The sequence below is a fragment of the Emydura macquarii genome, unplaced genomic scaffold, assembly GCF_026122565.2.
Source record: "Emydura macquarii macquarii isolate MOO-44397 ecotype Brisbane River unplaced genomic scaffold, CSIRO-AGI_Emac_v2 contig_1790, whole genome shotgun sequence".
Classification (NCBI taxonomy): domain Eukaryota; kingdom Metazoa; phylum Chordata; order Testudines; family Chelidae; genus Emydura; species Emydura macquarii.
The window spans coordinates 22848476-22873432 of NW_027131927.1; the positions used below are offsets into that span (position 1 = coordinate 22848476).

Consider the following 24957-nt stretch of genomic DNA (forward strand, 5'->3'; position numbering starts at 1 on the left):
CTAGCCGCCTGCAAATTCTTGACATTTTTAGGGTGAATTACGCAACTTGAAGACTGAAATTTTCAGGCAGTGATAAAGAGACTAATCCCATGTCATTTCAATGGTCCTTTGTAATGTCTCTGTTCTCGTTTCGGGTGTATTACCATATTTTGAAGGTCAGTATAAAATGCTTTGGCATAAGGAAGTTGTAAAGTATGTATATTAGGAATTCCCTCCCTGGTTTTTCAATGCAATTTAACTCAAAGTGGAAGACTTTAAGATAACTTCTCCTTTTTTGCTTGGTTAGCAGAAACTTTGCTGTGGCCTTGCACAATAGAAACAGAGAAGCTGTTCATAAGAATAGCCAGTATCTTCTTCATTAACAAAGTACAATAGATCCGTGTAAGGGTTTTTGATGGCCAAATAAAAGTATGCTAGAATAGGAGAGTATGGTGGGGTGGGTTTTTTTTTTTTTTTTTTTTTTTTTAATTCTTCTATAGAGCCAGATTATGACCTGGTCCTTTTTTTTTTCTGGGTGGGGAGGAGAGAAAGGGGTGTGAGGTTGGGAGTGTATAGAAGAAACCTTGCCCCTCACTTGCCTGACCTATGGAAGAAAGTTGAGTGAAAGGAATCTTCCACATGAAGGTAGCATATCTAAGGGTGAGACACGATTGCAACCCCTGTGTTCAGGAGAACAAAAGGCATGCTGTTTCTGTGCAACTCCAGGGGATGCTTGTTGCCCCAAATGGGACAGGGAGGGGTTGGGGAGATGGGGCCACGGTTCCACCTTTTTTTCTCTATCATTTGGCAGAGTGGGCGGGCCATACTGGAGGCCATCCCTTCTTAGAGAGAGATCAACCCTTCCTGAGCTCCCCAAGGGGTAGTGGGAAGCCAGTGTCTTGAAGGCACAGCTGGACTCATTTATTAATGCTGCAAAATGTTTTTTGTAATATACTGAATGCATGATGGTGTGGAGTATAACAACACTCCCATCACTCTAGCATGTGTTCTGTATATGCCATGTAAGTTACAAAAACATATTTTAGGAATGTTTTAAAGAATTTAAATGAAAAAACCACAAACCAAAACAAATAAACCCCCCATCTTGTTGGGACTATTGCTCATGTCCCACTCTCTATGCCTTAGTTATCATGAGCCCAAATGCATGGGCCCACAGCGATCAACAAAAACTTCTAAAATGTTCAGTTCATAGCTGCTGTTTCAGGATCTACCAGAGTTAAAAGCAAGTACTGGCCTCCTCCCTGGGAAGCTTTCGTTTCTCATGGTGCAAAATAAAACTTAAGCATCGTGGCATTTTTATATATCAAAAATCTGCCAGGAGTACAGCACCCAATCTTGTCAACCCTGGAGCTGAAGGCAGTGGTAAATCAGAACTATAGCAGCATTATAGTCAAATTATCAGCAAGTGGAACAAGGAGTCAGTCTGCTGGCTTAACTTGAACACTGTGCAGGAGACTGGAGTAGCTGGGTACAATTATTGGCCTTTGTTCCTTGCTTTTTAGGCTTACTGTTGTCAAACATGTTGAACTGTAAGAGAGCTTGATTTTTGGCATCTCTTTAATTGATACAGGTTTATTAGTATCATTCAACACTAATTTTACAAGGGAAACTATTGATATGGTCTCATTCTGCACCCCTTATTTCCCTGAATATTGTTTGTAGTTTAAAATGGGCTAGTCTCTTGAACAAGAGGATCAGGATCACACCCTGTGGATGTGCTATGGTCTTTCTGTGGCTGATGTAATTTTGCTCATAATAATATTTTTCATTTATATGGCACTCATGCCCCCAAAGCCTCAGTGAACCTAATAAAATAGAATGAAGAAAATTACTTGGAAGAATTGCAATACGGGCCAATAAAATCTGAACCAGAGAAACTGAACTGAGATATAAAACAGTAATATGACTGAGATGTAACAGTATTGTACTTATGAAACCATCACTACAGTGATTCATAAAAGCTGATTGTATTAACTTAGAGATTCAACAAATTAAAAGGGAGGTTTAGATGCCAAATAAAATTTTGCAGTTCATTGGAACCAACTTACTGTAACTGTGTGTTCAGAGGTCTCAAACTTGTTTCTGCTCTTACTTTGTCCTCCATATGTTTGTCTGTTCACCAGCATTGCCTAAATCCTAGATTGTGAACTCTCCAAGGCAGGAACCATCTTTGTTCTAAATGCTGTACAAATGAATATCCTACTGGGACACAACAGAGCTGTGGGCCTGAACAGCACTGACCTTTGGTAAATTTGTATGCAAATTTAAAGTTTGGGGCTGGCTTCTGCCCTTGTGATGGATCAAAACATTGGAATCTGAGCATATTGGAACTTTTGGGAAAAATTGGATTGGATCTTAATTTTGTGTTTCTGACATATCAGTTATGTAAAGGGTACAATATTTTTCTTATTTCATATATATACAGCTTTCATGATGTGGTGCTTGTGGAAAGAGATGGGTTGATAGAATCCTAAACACCGGAAGTGGAGAAGATTTACTAGGCAGGAAGATGGACTTGATAATCTATTATTTGTTCTCACAGCAGTGTCTGGAAATATCAACTGAGCTTGAAACCCATTGTACTGAATGTTATATGTACACTCCCTGCTCTGAAGAACTTTCAGTAATGTTCCTATTGAATATTTCTAGTGGGCTATTTTTTCAGACTAGTTTTTAATACCACAACCAAATGAAGTGTCTACCACGCCCCTTGGAAGATTTATTCTACAGCCTAATATGTATTCATATCAAGAAGCATTGCTGGTGTCTACCCTTCTCCTTCCTCATCTACCACTCTAAATAATTCCCGTCACCTTAATGATTACACCCTTCGAACATGTGTAGACTACTATCATGTTCCCTTAGTCATCACTTTGCCAAGCCAGCCTCCTACTTCCTTTTCTCTGGACTCCTTCCAGTTAGTCAATATTTTTCTGGTTAAGAGGTGCCCAAAAATAAAACTCAGTAGACAGGCCGATACTGCATTGACCTTTATTGTTTTCCCATATGGAATTGCATTGCTAATTTATGCATAATTTGTGATCTATTATCACTGCTAGTCTCTTTCACCATTACTGCTTTCCAGATTTCTTCTACTCATTTAGTATATCCGTTTCAGATTATTTTGATAGCTTTTTCCAAATATTAATCTTATATTATTATATTAATATGAATATTCTGTGTTCTGCCATGTTTCTTATCTTTGGGTTTCTTTCTGTTGTTTCTCCATCTGCAATGATATTAGTATTTGTGCTGTTTCTAATCAGAAAATTTCATTAACCTGTTTATTTCCTTTTCGAGATGATTAATGTTGGTGTTAAATAAAAACCAGACCTAATACCAATCCTTGTTGTCTCTTGCTGGACACCGCACCCCCCTCCCCCCATGTGACAGTGTCACTTATTTCCCTTTAGTATGTCTGATGAGATTTGTTGATTATAAAACAATGCTGCTTATTAGTTGCGGATTTGTAATCTTTTGTATTGTGGACTCTTTTGTGCCATTTAGACTCTGCCCTGCATTGGGTGAAACATACCACCCCAAAATGTAGATCCTGTAGGTGTAGGGATTACAAATTTGTTTTTTATTTTTCTGGTAGTAGATCTCTTTTCAGGGTAGTAATTGAGAGGATCACTTTTTAATTTTTTTTTTTTTAAGTTAATAATGTGAATATTTACTTTTCTCCTATGTAACAGTCAGTAACTACAAGAATGTCATTCCGTACTTAATCATTTCCCAGAAGTGAAATTGCTTGAGGAGAAAGGCACAGTATCTCAGGGGAACTTAAGGGACTAAGGCCAGAGCAGACCCTGCCTTTCACCATTTTGTATTTTTAAGGGTCTTGAATAATTTTACCTATGGCTTCACTATTTACAAGTAACACATCCATCCCCCTCTCATGCTGATAAAGCCTTTATACCATAGCATATTGTCATGTATATTTTCTCTCTCCCCACTAGATATATCTGTAAGTGTGTGTAGTTGTATATTAAAGCCTTGTTTATGTTTAGGGCACTGGTACAGCTTGCTAACTAGCAGCTTTGAAGATCCAAGGCTTAAAGGCTAGCCTGGAATAGGTTTCTTGTATTAAAACAAACTCTATCTCTCTCTCTCTCTACCTCTTCCCCCTCCCCTCCCCTACTTCCTGTACAGAACAATGTTATGTATAGAAAATCGTCTATTTAATGAATTTCAGCATGTCAAGGGCAGGATAATGCTGATGAAGCTGGCAAAAGATTTGTGTTTTAAGGAGAAGGCAGAGGCTTGCTGCATCAAGATTGCACTGACAAGTGCATTTGCTTGCATCATATTGCCTATACTGCATTTGTCTCGTGACTCCATGGAGAACTTTCTCATTATCATCAGCCTTGCACTTTTTGAGGACTGAATTATTTTTGTAATGATGGGTGCTAAACATGCCTCTCTCTGAGAACAGCCAGTTGGTCTCTGTACAAAGAACCGAGAAGCTTTATGACTAATTTTAAATGAGTTACATGAATAATGTTCAATCACTTTCAAATGACTGCTGGTAAAGCCTTGTCTTTATTCGGGATGGCAGTACAGTTTGCTAACTAGCTGCTTTGAAGATCCAAGGTTTAAAAACTGGCTTGAAAGGGTTTGTTACACATTAGGCACACAAAGTGGTCTGATGAATAGAGCTGTCATTATTCAATCAAAAACATCTCCAGAATGCTGCTGCGACTCTGAATTGGACAGCAAGAACCACAGCTATACAGATAGTGAGTCGTCTTATTACAATTTTGAATTAAAACTTTTCAGTGCACATAGATGGTTGGTTGAAAGAAGAAAAGAAAATGTATACAAAGGAGAAAACATCCTTTGAAAGTACTGTATCCTGAGGATGTATGGTAATTAGAACTTAAATTGATCTGTCTAGATATCAACATGAATATGACATTTAGAAAAGTAATCATATCTTATTGAATGCTTTCAAAGGGAAGGTTTGTTGTAGAATGGATCTGGGAATTGAGAATTCTGGACTCTGCTCCTGACTAGTCATGCACTTACATAAAATGTAATGCAAACTCCTGAAGTGCCTCAGTATATGAGGCTGTACAACTGGTATAATGCTGGCCTACTTCAGGTATCACGAAGATAAATGTTGGGTTGTCAAGCGTTTGGAGACTGTTTGGTAAAAGAAGCAAGACACATACTATAGATAGGTTTTTTTGTTTTGTTTTGTTTTTTAAACTAATAGTAATTATGATCCTGAGTCAGGAAAAGAATCCCACTTCAGGAAAAAACTTAAGCATGTATTTAAGTCCCATTGAAGTATTTAAATATGTGTTTCAGTGCTTTTCTGTACGGCAGGCTGTTCCTAATACTACCATTTATCTTTGTTCTGTAGACCTCAATGTGCTTTACAAAGGTGAGCAATATTTACCATCTCCATTTCACAATGGTGGGTGGAATGAGATGCAGTAAGGCTGGCTGGCAGTGTCTGATCCCCCAGAGACCACCTGCAGTAGGGCTTACAGGATGGAGCATGCCTCAGAGTTGGGGCTGACCCGCTTCCACGACCCATGTCCTCGTCCCTGTTGCTTTTTGCTCCTCTCAAGTGCGTAAAATTGAGTGAGGAGTATTTGTCAGAATTTCAATTATGAATCACACAGGAGGAAACTGCTGTTTTTCCTGGGCACTGGAAAGCACGTCTGTAAAACGCAGCATTCGAACGCAAAAGAATAAAAATAAGAGGTGAACTGTGATGTTTCTCAAAATAACTATTGGTATGCTTTGAGTGAGGCGCCTCTGGATTCTGAATAAGCTTGTATAATAGAATAGGCACAAAGGCTATCGGCAGCAAGATGCATTGCTACAAGTGATGTTATTGAACAGCATCCTTGATTTTATAACCACTGAGGTGTTCATGAGATGCTTTGGTTAATCAGATAAAGGATTAAAGAAAGCTCTATTTTTTTTTTGAATGAAGATATTTCTTCATATGCTGTATAGCTAACGCACTGAGGATATAATTGAACGAATAGCATCTGTACTGGATGGCATTGCTACAGATTAAAGAGTGAAGAATGCAAAAATTAACTGTCCTGGTTTTGCTATATAGACTTTTATGAGTTGATCAGTTTTAAGCAGGTGTTATAGTCAACAAAACATACCGGATTCTGGAGACTGGTGGATTAAAGTTAAATCCTGTCCACTCAAAGATGCTGAAAGGACAATGTCAAGAAACAAATGCTTTAAAATTTAGGAAAGTAGCTTGTTATAGAATAAACCTTGGAAATGTGAAAAATAAAATGTATTTCTTTTCAGGAGTGTTTTTATTTCTCTCCTGCTCTTATGCTGGTTTGCTTTCTATCCTGCTCTTATGCTAGGAGAGTTCATATGTGCTAGGTTGCTGATAGTAGGCTGCTTTTTGTTTGCCAGAGAGAGGAGACTTATTTGAAAATATATAAAATACTACACTTTGATAGGACAGGTTTTATCCAAATGGATCTGGACACTGTGGTTTATGTACCTGCGATGCTCTTGCTTTCTGGATACAGCACCTTTGCATTTTTAAGAACTACTCCTGTGTGAAGAGACAGGGAAACCATTTTGCTCTGAATTGTTGCAGCCTGTTACAGAGGAGACACACACACTATACTTTTGCTTCTGAAGATTTTACTTGTTTTCCTTAATCTAAAATAAATAGTTGTTGGCTGAAGGTCTAGATTCTGTCACCTTGTATTCATATTGAATAGTAGAGTACTCTGAATAATCCCACTGAGTATCATGGCATGGCCACAGGGTAATGTACTACTTGGTGTAAGAGTAGCAGAGTCTGGCCCATTTTGGGTTGAGTTGTCTATAGAAACTCAAAAAATATCTATTTTTAGATTTACAGGCAAATTCTTCTCTCATTTACACTAATGTAAACCAAGAGAAAATCCATTGACTTCAGTACTTCAGATTTAATTGGGGGAAGAATTTGGCCCTTAGTGTGAGGTTTCTAGTTGACTGGAGTGCTATCTTAGTAACTTTCACAGGGGTTTTTCAAAGATAGATTATAAACAGCTGTAATTCCCTTCTGAATCCTCCCCTTTTCAGTCTTCACACACCACCATCTGGCTCTTTAGGTGCCCTTTATTTTCCTTGACTGCTTGTGAATTTATACCTCAACCAGCACTCTAAAAAGCATTATTGCTTCAATTGCTCCAGTCCCTATCACTGTGTTGCTCAGACTTGCCGTGACCTTAGCCTAAAATATACGTTTATTTGGTCACATTCTCTCACTTCATTTTCCCTCTTTCACTGACTTTCCACACTCCAGTATTTATATGAGACAAAGAATTCAAGAGAGAGAGTGCAGCTTGGGCTGTAGTATTAGGAATGCAATGGAAATATGTTGATTAATTTCTCCCCAGCATCCGTTTTTTAATAGAAATGAAGTCTAAGCGTCTGAATGGATAGAAAAAATTTTAAAAGTGTCATCTATGTAGTTTTCCACACAGTCAGCTCTCATTGTAAGGAGCTTTTGAGACATTCAGATGATGTATCATGTATTGGTTTTCTGACTGAGGTGGTATCATGATCAAGCTAATAATGATCCTAAATGTACGCTAATGATCTTGTTAGTAACTCTTGCCTTGTATGTAAGTGTATTGCTTTTATATGGAGCTGGCAGTAAACCAAATACAAAGGTTAACAGATCTCTGTTTAAAGAGACAATCCTTATGAATGACATGCTCTTTGGACATCTTGTTGTTCAATTATAATTCAGAGTAAATAGGATTCTTCCTTGCCTCTTTTGTACCATGGAGCATCTGTCCCCTCCCAATTCTTCTGTTCTCTCTTCTCACCATCAAAAGATCTTTGACTACTGGTGGTAGATATGCCAATGATCTGTGAAGGGATGTTATATAGGGTGGGTTCTGAGGTATTAGAGAATTCTTTCTTGGATGTTTGGCTGGTGAGTCTTGACCACATGCTCAGGTTTAACTGACTGCCATATCTGGGGTCGGGAAGGAATTTCCCCCAGGACAGATTGGCAAAGGCTCTGAAGGTTTTTCACCTTTCTCTGTAGCATTAGGACACAGCTCACTTGCTGGTGGATTCTCTGTACCTCAAAGTCTATAGGACTTTAATAAGTCATAGGTTAGAGGTTTATTACAGGACTAGGTGGGTAAGGTTCTGTGTGGCCTGCATTGTGCAGGAGGTCAGACTAAGGTCAGAAGGGAGCAATATGATCATCTAGAATCTATGAACATCATCTGACTATTTTACAGCTGGCGAGAACAGGATGTGACTTCCTGCAAAGACTAGCTGAATCGGCCAGAGGGGTCTCTATGGACCAACACAACGACAGGTTGTCCAGATTTGACTGGCCTGTGGAGAATTGACTGCAGCAGTGTGAGGGGATACAAGTTTTCATAACAGCTACTAATGAAAAATATATTCTTTTCACATAGGCAGATTAATACATTAGGGTGACCCCCATGCTGTATGTTCTTCTCCTAAATCAAATAGATGCCTTTGCATAGAGCACCCTCAGTCTCTGGTGACTTCAGAGGAAAAGTCTAATTTTCAAAAGTGCCTAAGTGAAAATGGAATTTAGGTTCCGTAAGTCACTATGTGGCTTTTGAAAAAATTTACCCTGAGTTTGTTTTAAACTTGTGCTGTTCAACCTTTTACCACAGCCTCTAGATCTGCAAATTATTACCAATTGCTTTATTTGGGAGAAGACAAATATGTGAAGAAGTTAATTAGACTGTGGAGTTAATCATGGTTTGGCTGCCAGCTGCTTTTCTCTACCTTTCCTCGGGTTTATATCTTGCAGAATAATTTTATCTGAGCAAACTTCACTAGCAAAGCTATTTTTTTTGTCTTGAGTGGGTTATTTTGAGATTTTAAAAAAAGACTATTCACTTCACTATTCAAAATCAATTTAATTAGAAACTCTGGCTGCCCTCCACCTCCAGTCATTTACATTTCCATGCTTTTTAAAAAGAGGATTCTTCCTCAGTGTAAAGGTCTGTACCAGCATTCCATGTTGCCTGCAGGTTTCTATTGTTACATCTTATGCATTAAGGATACAAGATTTATGTAGCATACATGGTGTTGAAGTTTGTCAGGCTCTTTTCTGGACCTGTAATTCATAATGCCTATAGGCAAAGTGGAGAGGTCTGGATTTGACTGCAAGAAGTTTTCATATTAGCTTGTTACAATCTCCTCTTTCCTAGGAGTAGTGAATTGAATAGTGTGGGTCAGTGTATATTCTCAGAGATCTTTCTTTATAACCTACATATCCATTCGTGGTAGGGGAAGCATAGCAGGTGGAACACTAACCCTTATTTCCCCCATTATTACATGCCCAAAAGATTCTGAATTTGACCCAACTCTTCAGCTACTGAAGTCTGAACACAGACTACTGTAGTGTTGTGCCATTGTTGCTCTTGGGCATTTATGCACTGATAATGGTGGGATCATTCAGGAACTACAAGAGGTGCTGTCCTCTCCTCATCAGAATTAAAAAAACAGTTCTGGTGGTAGAGGTGGTTCAACACTCCTCGCTTCTATTCCTAGTTCTGTCACTGACTGAGGGTGTGATCTTGAGCAAAGCACATATATCAATATTTTCAAGAATGTCATTCAATGTGGGTGCCACAGCTTTTTGGACACTCAGCTTGAGATAGCTAAGGACTGATTTATCCAATAGATACTGTGGCTGTTCAGCAATTTTAATAATCAGGAACCGGCTATCTCAAACTGAGTACTCAAAATTAGCAGACAGTTCTGAAAACTTTGACCTTAATCACTCTTCTGTAAAACAGATATAATGATACTCCTTTCTTTTTAAGGTTTTGTAGAGTGTTTGAGAGCCTCAGCTGACTGGTAATATATACCCAAAGTAAAAAGTATTCTGAATTGTAGGAAACTGTTGAGAGATTTCTCTTATTTGTTGAATAAATGGAGTTAACAGCAATGGAAATAACACTGGCTCATTTTGATATTCATGAACTGCCAGTTGCCCTATAAATAATGAAATTTGATATTACTTGAACAGTTCATTATTTATCTCCTTCAGGTGTAAACAAACAGGAATGTCATTTATTTCCTGAGATACAAACCCTGCAAATGATCTCCTCTATAATGTTTTGATGAAAATGGCTTAGTGCCATATGAGATCATTCATGCATGTGTGCGCGCACACAGAAGCCAAGAACAGGTAGAAACAGTGCTTCTCGAGATGCCATTTTTTGTCTGGTTTGCACCAGGAATGGATGATAGGATCTTCTCTGAACCACTGTCATCTACAGCAACTTCTGTGATTCGGAGTGTATTAGCTACAGTTGTCTATATGTATTTAACCATGTGGTGAACATGTTGGACATGCCTGACAAAGGGACCAACCTGTGAAAGTAAACCTATTTAGAATCATAGACTCGTAGGATTGAAAGGAACCGTAGGAGGTTATCTACTCCAGTCCCCGGCACTTATGGTAGGATAAGTATTACCTAGACCATCCTTGATAGGTGTTTGGCGATTTTTAAGAGCAGGTTAGACAATGACGGAGATTCCACAGCCTCCCAAGGCAATTTATTCCAGTGCTTAACTACCCTGACAATCAGGAAGTTTTCCTAATGTCCAACCTAAACCGCCTTTGCTCCAGTTTAAGCCCATTGCTTCTTGTCCTATCCTTAGAGGTTAAGGAGAATATTTTGTCTCCCTCCTCCTTGTAACAGCATTTTATGTACTTGAAAACTGTTATCATATCCCCTCTGAGTCTTCTTTTCTCCAGACTAAACAAACCCAGCTTTTTCAATCTTGCTGCATAGGTCATGTTTTCTAGAGCTTCAATCATTTTTATTGCTCTTCTCAGGACTTTTTCCAGTTTGCCCACATCTTTCCTGAAATGTGGTGCCCAGAACTGGACACAATACTTTAGTTGAGGCCTAATCAGTGCAGAGTAGATCAGAATTACTTAGCATGTCTTGCTTACAACACTCCTGCTAATACATTCCAGAATGTTTGCCTTTTTGCAACAGTGTTACATTGTTGACTCATATTTAGCTTGTGATCCATTATGACCCCCCAAGATCCATTTCCACAGTACTCCACACTGATTTGGCCACATTTTGGTTCATAACAATCATTTGTGAAGATGAATGAATTTTAAATGAACATACTAATAAAGGAAGAAAAGGTATACATTAACAGAGCCATTGTTTGAATAACAGATTCTTTGACTGGTTAGATAATGCACTTGTTCAATGAATACACCAAAATTGCCAATGCTAACATACCCAGAGTAGATTGTATCCTTTAAGATTATTCTTCATGCAGCAGAAGAGCAATCTATCTGAGGTCACTATTTGCACTTGCCCTTGTGCTTGATCTTTTCATTTATATTTTTATTTGTTATATTTCTAGCTCCTTTGCTCAGCTGCTCCTCTAGCTCAACTGCTTTGCCTTTTAATGTGTTTGCAAGTTGTTTTGTACTGCTATTATATGAGTCTATAATAATGATGCACTGTACAGGCCTATAAATATAGTGAAACTGATGCATTTGTTGAGAAACATGTTCTCCAAATTATGTAGATTTAAACTGATGGCTTTGTCCATAAATGAAAATTCCCTGTGCACTTAAATCACAACAGGAAAAACTCTTAAAACGTCTTGTGAAATTCACTGCTGTGCAAAGGGTCAGACGAGGCCTATGCACTGCTTAAATGCTGCTTCAGTCCTCAAAGTTGATTTTGTGCAGGCTCACTTCTTGGGTGGATTTCACTGCTCATGCATTGAAAAACTGATGTATGCATGTTCAAATGATTATGCACAAAATTAGAAACACGTGACATTTCCATGACTTTTCTATTGACTGCTTTCATAGCACCTGTGTGATGGCAGTGTTCTCTGACATGAAGGAACACTGGCAATTCAGAGGATGAGACAGCACAGCATGTATGTTCTATGTCAAATTTCTGGTATCTTATGCTGAAGACAAATGGTTATGTTTGGGCATGCGTATGAGTATTTCTGTAGTGTACCAAAAAGGCTGGGACTATATGGAGCTATGTTTACAGTCGGACATCAGTTTTCAGTGTAAAAGTGTGCCTGGCAAATGTAGGTGAATGAAAATGTCAGCTAAATAATTTGTTTTATGTGATAGTTTTTTCATTAATATTAGCTTCTAATGTTGTTTTTAGGGATTGAGATAAAGACTTCTGGAGTGTGATAATGCAGTCCCTACACAGTCCAAATTCACAGTCATTGGGAAGTTTTGGCTGTGTACAAAACCAGATAAAAATCTGCAAATCAAAAAACAACATTACTAACAAGACTGTTATAATAGAATGGCAATTGCTTGGAGGGACTCAGAGAGGATCATGGTAAATATAGGACAGGTAACATTGTCAATTTCTTGACCTTTTCCTCTGAATCATAGGGTGCTGGCTACTGTCGGAAATAAGACACTGGACTAGATGGCCACAAGTTCCAGTATGGCAATTACTATGTTCTCAGAGAAAATGTAAATGTCAGAAGCACAGGAGCTATACATCACCTCTATTGGTATAAATTACATTATTCATTTTCCTTCTTAGCAATATGTTCATTTCAAAATATTTTTCAAAAAAGAGGTAGTCACTGTGTGCATGAATTTGCATTCCACCTGGGCAAAATATCCACTGACTTCAGTGGAAATTTAGCTGGACTGAAGGATTAAACCACATTTATTTTCATCCTTTTATGCATTTGTAATAGTAAGACATACATGAATAGATTTTATGATGTCTCAGACAACTTTCTAATGGTTCTATGTAAATGTTTTAACCCACTGTTATCCAAATCATGTAATTCTTACATGTGCAATATTCTCATGCATGTCAGCAGGAATTTTGGAGACTTTGGAGTGCATGTGCTTGTGATTTCAGTTTTTCTTGATGAAACAGCTTTGTGGGTTTATTCTGTCTTGAAGGTGTTAGGAAACTGATGGAATTGGTCCTGTAGCCTGATTCATCTTGGATTTCCTGTGGTTGCTTGTGCTCAGAGGTGTACATTCTTTCCCCTTTTGTTTTATTTCCTCTCTTTGAAGTGGAGACCAGGATTGAATCCAGAGTTTGTGAAAATACATGACATGTGAACATCTGACTTCAGGGCTGGCCCTAGATCAAATTGTGCCACAGGTATGGAGCATCTTCGGCACCTTCCCCTGCATTTGTTAAACTTTTGAATGCCTTATTTGTAGCCCATTTCATGACTTTGAGGTACGATTTACATACATGATTTACCCCTGTCATTTATAAGATGATGAATTTGTGCACTAGGATCTGTAAATCTGTATTTATTCGTGCCATATATAAGCAAATAAAAAATGTTTCCTTTAAGCTGATAGAAACTTTTTAATTTTAAGAATAACTGAAATGTACTAACATCAAGAAATTGAACTGTGCACCAACACTGGGTGGACCAGTATTAAATCGTGCTACACTAGGTGACAGCTTTAGAATGTTAACTCTAGTCCTTTAGTTCAAAAGGTCACTTTTCTCACCTTTGCCCTCATGAACTGAAGCATAGCCTCCAAGAGATCCAAAGACTGGCCAATGGCATTTTCAAGCGATAAAATATCAAGCAATGTCAGTCTTTCATTGTCCAACATTGACTGAAGCTATGTTTTAATGTGTCTGAGTTTTGAAAAGCTGTGCTTGCCACTTGCAACTGTGACAGGCAGCGTGAGCAGAATCCTCAAAGAATCCACATTAAGAAAAGTGTCCTTCAGCTCTGCATCATGAAAAATGAATCCACGTATGGTATACCTGAAACATTTTACTTCAAACATTCTATTTTCCTTTTATGACTAACAACAAAAACAGCACCCTAAGCCTGGCGGCCCCCCCCCATCCTGGCACTCCAGGAGTTCGCCTGCCCCTAAATACAGCCCTGTCTGACTTCATTTAAAAGTACATGAAAGGCTTCTATATTTTTTCTTTTCTGATTTCTTGAAAATACCTTAAATAACATTGTGAAATGAATTCACAGTAGTTGCCTCCTCAGATCCTCTTTCTGTTGTAGAAAGCTTAAAGCTGTACATCCAGAAGCTCTCTGGGCTAGGTGAGATTTCAGCTACATCATCTCTATCATATTACTGAAAATGTTGCAGCACCTGCATCTGATTTGGCATCTGGTTGGAGTGCCTGAAATAGTTGACGGACATTCATGATGAAATGTGACTGAGAGTACTATAGATGGAAGACATTAATCCAGTAAGTAAGTGTGTGTGTATGTGTGTGTATTACCAAGCCATCTTAGGCTAACTTTTACATTACAAGCTGTGGATGTGATTCCCAGTTGCATATGCTGCTAAATCGTGCTGCTGCAGCCTGTGCTACAGCAGCTACATTACTGTTTATATTTGCACTAGGTCTCATTGAGCTACCATGAACATGAGTAAGCCAGCTGGGAATTGCATCCCATCTCGTAGTGTAGATACAATCTTAGGTGGTGGTTCTAATCCATTTATAGAGTATTGCCTACATCCCTCCAGTTTGGCTGAACTCCTCTCAGTCCAAGCCTGGAGCGAAGGTGGTGTTGTCGTCTTTATAATTCACTATCATAAGGTCCATTGGGCTCTGTTCCAGTCCTTGGCATAAGTTCAAACAGCCTATTTGCTGCTCTGTTGTTCTTGCAGCTGTTATTCATTTTACATGTATACTGCAGTAGCACTTGAAGGCCTCAACTTTTTGGGCACCAACATGTTAAATACTAACAAATATATTAAATGACATTCCATGCCCCAATGTTGTAATCTTTCAACTGGTTCAGTAGCTCAATAGACAACGTTGTTCTATTGCTAAATTTAGTCACTAATGGCAAGGTTAAATATCATTTTACAACTCATTGACATATGCAGTAAAAGCCTGCAGGAAAAAGCTTTTAAAATTTTAAAACCTGGATATTTTAAAATTAATCCAAAAGGAAGGTGTGTCTGTTATGTGTTGGTGTGCTGGGTGGCTTTGCATAGCACAAGCATTCTATTTTATTCAGGTTCTTGTACCACCTTCATTGCTGTGGGGTCTGAGAACCTTTCAGCAGTGCAATCAGTGACATGACTAACATTTATAATGTAGTTCATTCATTCTCATCCTCTGCCGTGGTGAGAATTGTACATGCAGTCTGGTAGGTTTTTGTATGTCCTTTTAAGCTATAGCTGTATTGTGCTGTGTGTTTGTTAGGAAAGTTGAAATAAAAGGTGGTGAGGTTCATTAAATATAATGGAATGGTAGCAACTATCTGAAATCTGCCTTTCTATAGAAAAGCAACTTACAGAAGGAACTTGGGAATTTGATTGTGACCAGATGTGGTGTATCATATTTATCTGTAGTTATCAGTCTCAAAGTTCCTTCTAATTTAATGAGATTTAACAAGTCTGCAGCATTCTCTTCTTGCTCTCTCTCTCCTTTCAGGAAAGCACCCAGTCTTTTCAGTTTGGCAGATCACTTCACTAGGTCAAATTAAATGTTAAATAACAATGGTTTTTCACAATTAATGGGGGGGAAATGTATCTAAAGTTTGTTTACCTGGTTTCAGATTTATCTTTTAAAATATAAAGACCACAGCAATAATAAACTCAAGGATATAAAAAATAAGCACAGTATTTCTTTTAACTTTAAACTCCCACAACCTAGCACAAAGTGACAATAGAAAAGAACTATAATTTAGAAAATAAAAGAAATTCATATCTCAAATTCCTAGTAGCTTCCAGAACCTTCCTCTTCCAGTAAATTCAGTCTGAATTGCATTTGAGCATTGTGCAGTTGGGTAATCCAATCACTAAGTGGTTAATTATCTCAGTGTATGCACATCGGCTAAAATAAAGTCTGTGCAAGTTGCTGTGCTTTCATGAGCAAGCAGTGCCTGGCAACAGAAAAGTTAATTGTTGCAGCTAATGTTCTAGATTTTATGTTTTAATTAGGGCCTGATCCTTCCCATACTCCTTCTGATACTGGGGTCAATCAGACGTCTCACCTTGAATAAAGTTTCTTGCATGCATGAATTTTTATAAGATTTGGCCCGTGGTCTTGAGGCAGAGCTGTGTGTTGAAAGGGCAGCTTGAGAGACTGTTTGGGAAGACTGCTAGCTTCTGAACTAGTTAGACTGTTGATCACAAATACGTCATTGCTTTCATTTCTGTTATCTCCTTAATCTATTGTAGAAGTATGCATTCCCAGCATGAGTTTCTTTAATGCAGTACTGCTAATTTGGAAAAGCTGTGGCGATCTAAAATTAATCAGAGCCAGTTTTGTGGTGTTTATAAGTGGTGTAGAGTGAAGGAGTAACTTGCTAGCTCATTCTTTGAGAGATTTATCTGGCGGGTCATTAACTGGTTGAGGACAAATCAACTGTTGCTATAGTAGATGTATTGCTGAAATGAAAGAGGTGGCCTTTGCATTCACACATAATTTATTTCGGATTGCAGATATATAAGAAGGAAGAAAGGTCACGCGCCAAGTGCCTCAGAGAACAGACTTCTTTTTTGTTTCATGCACTGTGGGTTTTCTGTTTGACTTCTCCCCATCTTGGCAGTGTTCAGTGAAATTACTGGCTATTCTACAATGTATGTTGTATATGCTAGTCATACGTAATTATGAAGGAATTTGATCAGAGAGAGTGAAAATATAACCTGTTTCTCATAAAAATGTTAGACCAATTTCCACCCTGGTGTAATTGCATTGAAATCAGTGTAGTTACACCAGGGGTGAACTTGCCCCAGTGCAAACATTTATACAAGTGTGTAAACCACTGCAGAATATCTCTAATTATCAGGGTAACTCACGATTTATTTTCTTTTTGCAATGGTGGTTCACTGACATGATTTCTTTGACACCTGATGCAGTCTACGTTATTTTTCATTCTTCTTGAGATACAAAAAGTCCCACTTTTCCCTGATTTTGCCCAACTAAATCCATGAAAAGCAAAGGAAATGATGGAAAGAATTTTTAATGTATACATTTCTCCTGCAATCCAGACAGAGCAAAATTGTACCAAAGAATTAAAGTGAAACGGACTTGAAATGAAATAGTCCAGCTTCACTGTCCAAACAGAGTAAAATGCAAAAAGTAAGTAAATAGCACAGTTGTTAATGTAAAGAGTTAGTAGTAACACAGGTATGGAAAATTGTTGTAAAATACATAATTTTTTTGTGTTGACTTAGCTTCTCATGAGTGATCATGAGTAGAGAAGTTTTTGGATACTTAGTTCAATTCAGACTGGCTGATAGAACTAGCAATAAAGTGTATTCTTCTATTTGAGTATGGATTATCAGTCTACCAGCTCTACATATGCTAAATAATTAGGGCTGGCCAGAAAACAAATCTTTCACAAAAAAAGAAAAATCAGTTTCAGAATTTCTTTTCATTCAGCATTGGAACAAACCTTTCAAAAATGTTCATGAAAAGACATCGACCAACCCCAGAATAGCCAATTGTCCAGAGAGTGACTAGGGCACTCATCTCTGATGTTGGATATCCAAGCTCAAGTCCCTGCTCCAAATCGTGCACAGCAAGAACTTGAATCTGGATCTCCTACATTCCAGTTGAACCCTAAACACTGAAGCTAAGGGTCGGGGTATCTCTCTCTCTCTCTCTCTCTTTTTCTTTCAGAGCTGTTCCACTTAGCAGAAATAATTAAAAATTCATTGGCCTAGGAGGGATGTGGGGGTGGGAGCAGAGAGAGAGAGTGTGACTTTATACCTTGGACATTCATCTGTGATGTGGGAGACCCCAAGTTCAATTTTCTGCTCTGAAGAAGGGCTATTTGCTATTTTGGTCTTTTGTTCTTTGAACAGAAATTCCATTCTGGACTGTCAAAATCAATATATGTCCACAAAAAGCTTCAGTTTTGATGAATCAGCATTTTCCAACAAAAAATGTTTTATTGAAAGTTTCCTGGCCAGCTCTATAAATGATATGCCTGTAGGTAGATATTTTCAGTTATTTTTTTTTAAATGTGTATATCTGTTTCTCTCTCTCAGCCAGCAGTCAATGAACCAATGTAAGGGATTGAAGAAGCAGACGGCATAAAATTTTTAAAATATTGTAGGAGTCACTTCTTTTGTCAGTTTTGATTTTTCTTCTGCACCCTCAGTTTCATGATTTGTCATTGAAATAATTTTAAATAATAAAATTTTAAATATCCCTAGGACTCCAGGGGGAGGGACACAAACTTGGGTATACAATAAAAAGGTATGTAAAGAAGAATTACTGAGAGCTATGCTTTCTATCACTTTTTCTCTTATGGAATGATCTGCTAAACGTGTGGAAGCCTGGTCTCCTGTATACATTTTTTAAATGACCACTTTAACTAGTCCAATTGACTGCTACGTCAGCAGATGGTAGTGCACGGGTGGAGTGAAAAGTTGGTTAGTTGATGGTTTGCTCAAGGTGGAAGAGCAGGAGCCAGTTCAAGAGGCATAAATGGTATGCTCTCCTGCTGCTCAGGAGCAGCTGGCCCCATGCCATAGAGGAGAGTGTGTCAATAGTGCTGGTGGCATAGCAAACTAATGGGCATGAACTCATTAGGACAGTGAGACTACCACTGAGAGCCTGGTCCTTGATTGTGACGATAGTCTATTGTCAACTCAAGTTCCTCTACAGAGGTTTGATCACTTTTCTGCACCTTTATTATAATACTTTGTAGGTTATGCTGCACTTGCGATGACTTGCGTTCGGTCATTAAATGACCTGTCCTCAAGTACAATTTTTTTTTTTTTTTTTTTTTTTTTTTTTTTTTTTTTTTGGAGGAAAATCAGCATTAGTAGTTGGCTGACTCAGTCACTAGGTAGTTTAGTTTAGAGACTGGCTTGACTGTTAGGGTCAAATTCTATAGTAATAGAAAATGATTGTGTATCATAAAAGTAGCTTGTGACTTTTTGTAACTCCCTTTAAAAAACAAAAAGGTATTCAAGTCTGTGCACAAAAGCCTAACATGCCAGTTTCCCTATTGATGCCTAATAGAAAGATAAAGAATCCATGTGCCACTGTGGTAGAGAAGTTGCCTCTTTTTTGTGAGGGGGATGTAAGCCTTGGAGATGTACTGAGCTGTGTTTTCAGCGTCTATTCTTCAGTTCTAGGCAATGTGGTGTATAGTACATTGCTGAAGGTAAAGAATCTTGTATTACTGGTGAAAGAGCATGCTTAGTTTCTTTAAATTGCTATTGTTGGTTACATAGACAATAGACGTCCTAAAATGGGATACATTTATGATTACTGTTCCTCCAAACTTTGGGGGAGAAGTTCAGATAAAATGAGGCCTCGATTCAAAGGAACTTTGAGTTTTCTTCATTTCTCGATGAAATAGAAAGAGGCCAAAATCAAATCTTGATCAAAACCATTCAGTCAATGAAAATCTGATACACGAGGTTTTGTAAAATTAAAACCATTTACACAGCAAGAGAGAGACGGAGAGCATGAATGTGCTTAATTGCAGAGCTGTGCTAATTCCTTAGCATCCCCAAGGAGGAGGCAGAGCTAGAATTGGCTGAAAAAGAAAAAGAAAACCCCTGTTACATAGATCGAACTAGTCTGAAATAATATGTGTAAATGAAGATGACAAATTGCTGTCCCCTGGGTGTGCTGAGACTCTGCACTGCAAATCATTAGTTAAATAAAAAGCAGACTCTGTAATATAAGCGGGACTACATTAGACAATTCATCTTGACATTTTGTTCTTATAATTATTTTATGTCATTGATGAGAGCTCAGTCATTCCAGGGAGGGGCGATTTGTATTCATAGGATGTATTCATAGAACCCTTCTGTCACAGGGAAAAGCTGCTGAATTAGCTATGCAGATTAAACATGCTGATGTTTGATATGGTTTCAAACTGGCTACAGATTGGGGCCTTGGTGTGCTTCTTTTCTGCAGGAGTCTTTAAACAAGCAGCCAGTAGCAGCTGATGCTTTGTTTGTTTAGCCAGCTAGCCAGTCAGTCAGTACTAGTCTGTAACAGAACATACATGTTGTAGGCTCACCAGAGCTGCTAGAGCACCTTGACTCTGGATGGCCCACCTGAGCCTGACAAAAATAAACAAAACAGTCTCAAATAAAAAGGTGCAGTTAGTGAGGCTCTGACCAAATCAGTCATCTAGTATTAAGACGGGGAGATGCTTTGTCCGGTGTCCCAGCTTTATCCTAAATTGGACTTGTAAGAAGTAGCCAGCCTTTATTTTCCTGCCAGCTGAGCCCTGATTTGGTTTCTGATTCACTCAACCCTTTTAGTACCTGGAGAACTGATTCTCATTGGTTCCACTTGCAGCTGATCATGGGTGGCCTTTCTAGGCCTCTTCGGGGAGAAGGGTTCTAATTTCTGTGGTCCACCCATCGAAGCAGCAGGTGTGATGCACACTATCACAATACTCCTTTTCAACCGGAAATGCAAATATCTCACCTGTTTTATCTTGCGTACCTCATCCTGTCCCAAATCCCTTTAAACTAATGGCAGCAACAGGAACAAATATGATTACATGCTCAGCTGCTGCTACATTGCAACTGAAGCTGAGCCGTATCCATAGAGTTGGATCCAGATTGGATTCAAAGCACAGGGTGCTTCAGATCAGTGACTTAGGTTCAACCATTATAGAGAGAGGGTCTAACCGCAAAGTTTGGATCCAGATAAGTGCTTCCTAAAAGTTCACAGGTGTTCAACTGGGCTTGAAAAGATGAAAATTTCTATTGCACTATTGAGTATTGCTCCCCAGACCACATTACAAGCAATAACTAATTGGTGGGTTGTGCTTACATGCTAAAATGTTAAAGCTGAAAAGTACAATTGGTTCTCTTTCTGAACCCATAATATATGCTAGAAGCTGCTTTGCCATTAGTTGATGTATTCATGAAGTTTGCAGAAATCAAAACTGGATTTAAGCAGCATGGGATATTGTGTAAAAGGGACTAGTGTCCCTCTTGGTTTTTAAATCACCAACTTAGAAGGTGACAGAGCCCTTGATTTCACCTAAATCTCATGCAAAAAGAAATGAGGGGAAAAAAGTGAAGTTGTTCTTGCTAGATTTTCCTATTGCGAGTGTAAGACAATATATGGATCCCCTTCATTGCTACAGTAGTATTGACCTCCATTCCTTCCTCCCAGAAACATGTAAAAATGAGCACAATGCTAATTTAAATGATTGTTTGGTGAGTACCGTGGATCTCCTGCTTTGAGCAGAGGTTGGACTAGATAACTTCCTGAGGTCCCTTCCAACTCTAATCTTCTATGATCCATCAGCCAGTGGTTTTGGGGCTCTGCACATTTCAAACTCTAAGGAGCTTGCCTTATATAATGCTGAAGAAAGCATATGTGAGCACAGAGGGCAAATATGAATTTATAGGCAAGAATGAAGTTCGCAGTAACAGTGCCTTGCGATCTTGGTACCAAGGGGCCTGATGCAGAGAGTCATTGGGTCTCAGATCAACAAGGAATTACTGTGACCTCCCTCCTGTTTCATGATTCGAAGAGGGCTCGTTATCCAGTCAAGGAATGTAAATAATACCATGTGACCTGCGTCCAATCAAAACTAACATTCATATTTATGACTGCATATGTTGAATAGTTGCATGACCTGTTGACAAACACTCCACAGACAATTACAGAAAATATGAGATGACTAAGAAACAACAATGGGGAGGGCAAGTGGTAACAGTCAATTCAGTTACAGTAGGCCTATTCACAATCATTGATTAGAAGGTGAGAATGTGTGAACAGTGACAATTACTTCTTGCAATGAGAGAACCATTTCAAGTCCCTATTCAGACCCAGTCTGATTGTGTCAAGTTTGTATATGAGTTCCAGCTCTGCAGTTTCTCACTGAAATCTGTTTTTGAAGTTTTTTTGTAGAAGTATGGCAACTTTCAAGTCAGCTACAGTGTGTCCTGGGAGATTGAAGTGCTCTCCAACTGGTTTATGGATGTTACCATTTTTTATGTCTGATTTGTGTCCATTTATTCTTTTGCGTAGTGACAGTCTGGTTTGGCCAATGTACATGGCAGAGGGGCATTGCTGGCACATGATGGCATATATAACATTAGTAGATGTGCAGGTGAATGAGCTCCTGATGGTGTGGCTGATGTGGTTAGGACCTGTGATGGTGTCACTAGAGTCGATGCGCAGGCAGAGTTGGCAACGGGGTTTTTTGAAGGGATAGGTTCCTGAGTTGTTGTTCTTGTTGTATGGTGTACGGTTGCTGGTGAGTATTTGCTTCAGGTTGAGGGGCTGTCTGTAAGCAAGGATAGGCCTGCCTCCCATGGCTTGAGCAAGTGAGGGATCATCTGCTAGGATAGGTTGTAGATCCTTAATGTGTTGGAGAGATTTTAGCTGGGGGGCTGTAGGTGATGGCTAATGGTGTTCTGTTGTTTTCTTTGTTGGGTCTGTCCTGTAGTAGGTGACTTCTGGGTACCCGTCTGGCTCTGTCAATTTGTTTCTTCACTTCCCCAGGTGGGTATTGTAGTTTTAAGAATGTTTTATGGAGATCCTGTAGGTGTTTGTCTGTCTGAGGGATCAGAGCAAATCTGGTTGTATCTTAGGGCTTGGCTGTAGACAATGGATTGTGTAATGTGTCCAGGGTGGAAGCTGGAGGCATGAAGGTATGTATTGCAGTCAGTTGGTTTTCGGTATAAAGTGGTATTAATGTGTCCATCCTTTATTTGTATTTTAGTGTCCAGGAAGTGGATTTCTTATGTGGACTGGTCCAGGCTAAGGTTGATGGTGGGGTAGAAGTTATTGAAATCCCGGAGGAATTCTTTGAGGGCCTCATCTACTCTAACTGAATTGACTTGGTTAGCACTTGCCCTCCCCATTGTTGTTTCTTACCCTCGGATGTTATATATACATACCTCCTATCTGTGATTTCCATTTCATGCATCTGATGAAGTGGGTTGCAGCCTATGAAAGCTTATGCCTGCAGAAATTTGTTAGTCTTTAAGGTGCTATAGGACTCTGGTTTTTTAAAAGGGTATAGGTGCTGGCATGGGGTAAAAAGAAGGGCAGGAAGAGGTATGTAATAATAGACAGCATTTGTATGGGGTTTTCACAGCTTCAAATGGCTGTGCAAACATGAACAAATGTAACATAAAATAGTGGAATTACTTTACATGTGACAGGTAGGATGACATAATCTATATTACCTCCTTCGCTCAGATATGTAAAGGAAAGCTTTTGTGGCTTTTAACAAAGTGAAATGTTAACTCCATGAATATAAATTCATTTTTTCCTGGGCAGAGGACTGAAACATTAGCTACAAAGTAATGGGACTGATTAGCTGGCTTCCTCAGCAGAAAGACACACATTGGCTTTTAAGAACTTTGACTAACATGGAAATCTCAGTGTCAACATGACTAATGTTTTATATGATAGAGGGAATGAGAACTTCCATACAACATTTCTAAACAGAATAAAAATATTTATAGATTTATATGTATACACTGGGATATTTTAGGCCCAGAATATGCAAGGAGTTAAGCATGTCCTAGCAGATGCTGGATACCCTCAGCTCTCTCATTGAGCTTTATAGGAATTGAGGGTACTCAGCATCTTAGAATCATAGAAGATTAGGGTTGGAAGGGACCTCAGGAGTCATCTAGTCCAACCCCCTTCTCAAAGCAGGACTAACCTCCGCTAAATCATCCCAGCCAGGGCTTTGTCAAGCCGCAGCTTAAAAACCTCTAAAGATGGAGATTCCACCATCTCTCTCTCTAGGTAACCCATTCCAGTGCTTCACCACCCTCCTAGTGAAAAACTTTTTCCTAATATCCAACCTAGACCTCTCCCAATGCAATGTTAGACCATTGCTCCTTGTTCTGTCATCTACTACCTTTAAGAACAGCCTAGCTCCATCCTCCCTGGAACCCCCTTTCAGGTAGTTAAAGGCTGCTATCAAATTCCCCTTCATTCTTTTCTTCTGCAATCTAAACAAATCTAGTTTCCTCAGCCTCTCCTCATAAGTCTTGTGCTCCAGCTCCCTAATAATTTTTGTTGGCCTCTGCTGGACTCTTTCTCACTTGTCCACATCCTTTCTGTAGTGGGGGGGGCCCAAAACTGGACACACTACTCCAAATGCGGCCTCACCAATGCCAAATAGAGGGGAAGAATCTCTTCCCTCGATCTACTGGCAATGCTCCTGCTAATGCAGCCCAATATGCTATTTTAGCCTTCTTGGCAACCAGGGCACACTGCTGACTCATATCCAGCTTCTTATCCACTGTAACTTCCCGGTCCTTTTCTGCAGAACTGCTGCCTAGCCCGTCGGTCCCCAGTCTGTAGCTGTGCATGGGATTTTTCCGTCCTAAGTGCAGGACTCTGCACTTTTCCTTGTTTAACTTCATCAGATTTCTTTCAGCCCAATCCTCCAATTTGTCTTGGTCACACTGTATTCTATCCCTACCTTCCAGGGTATCTACTACTCTCCCTAGCTTAGTGTCATCTGCAATCTACCCCATCCTCCAGATCATTAATGCAAGAAGAACTCAATACTAAAGAGGATTGGGACATTTTTTTTTTAGTGTAATAGCACCAAGAGATTCAGTGCCCTCTGAGTGTGTGTGTGTGTGTGTGTGTGTGTGTGTGTGTGTGTGTGTGTGTGTACACATTGTTTGTATTATTGTAGCTCTTATGAGCAGAATCATGCTCACGCACTCTATTGTGCATGCATTTAATTTTGATTGGATCTGAAATACACATTTTAAGCCTCATACATTTTTATTATAGGTATTGTTATTTCTTATAGGTATTATACAGCTATTGGAAAACTACAATAATTTGTGACACTGTGGTGTCACTCCCCAAATCCTGTTCTCAGGATTTCATTCAAACAGCATGATGCACAGCTTCAGAGATGCTCTGGGCTAGGTAGTTGAATACCCTATTTTGCTTGTACTTTAACTTTTTTGAACTAAGAAGGGATCATCTTAGTTCTGTGATCAAAGTAGGAGGAAATGAATCAGCATTAAACATAATT

At 39.0% G+C, this 24957-nt stretch overlaps 1 protein-coding gene across 6 annotated transcripts in view; it reads left to right on the forward strand.

Moving 5' to 3' along the window:
• Nucleotides 1-24957, forward strand: part of ARHGAP24 (Rho GTPase activating protein 24) — a 463741-nt gene that overhangs the window by 135962 nt on the left and 302822 nt on the right. Inside the window, exon 1 of one of the 6 annotated variants that reach the window (XM_067557113.1) lies at nucleotides 12347-12362. The exons of the other annotated variants lie outside the window; for them this stretch is intronic. The gene's annotated coding sequence lies outside the window, so the exon portion shown is untranslated. Of the gene's footprint in view, nucleotides 1-12346; nucleotides 12363-24957 lie in introns of those variants that run through there. 6 annotated transcript variants of the gene reach the window in all.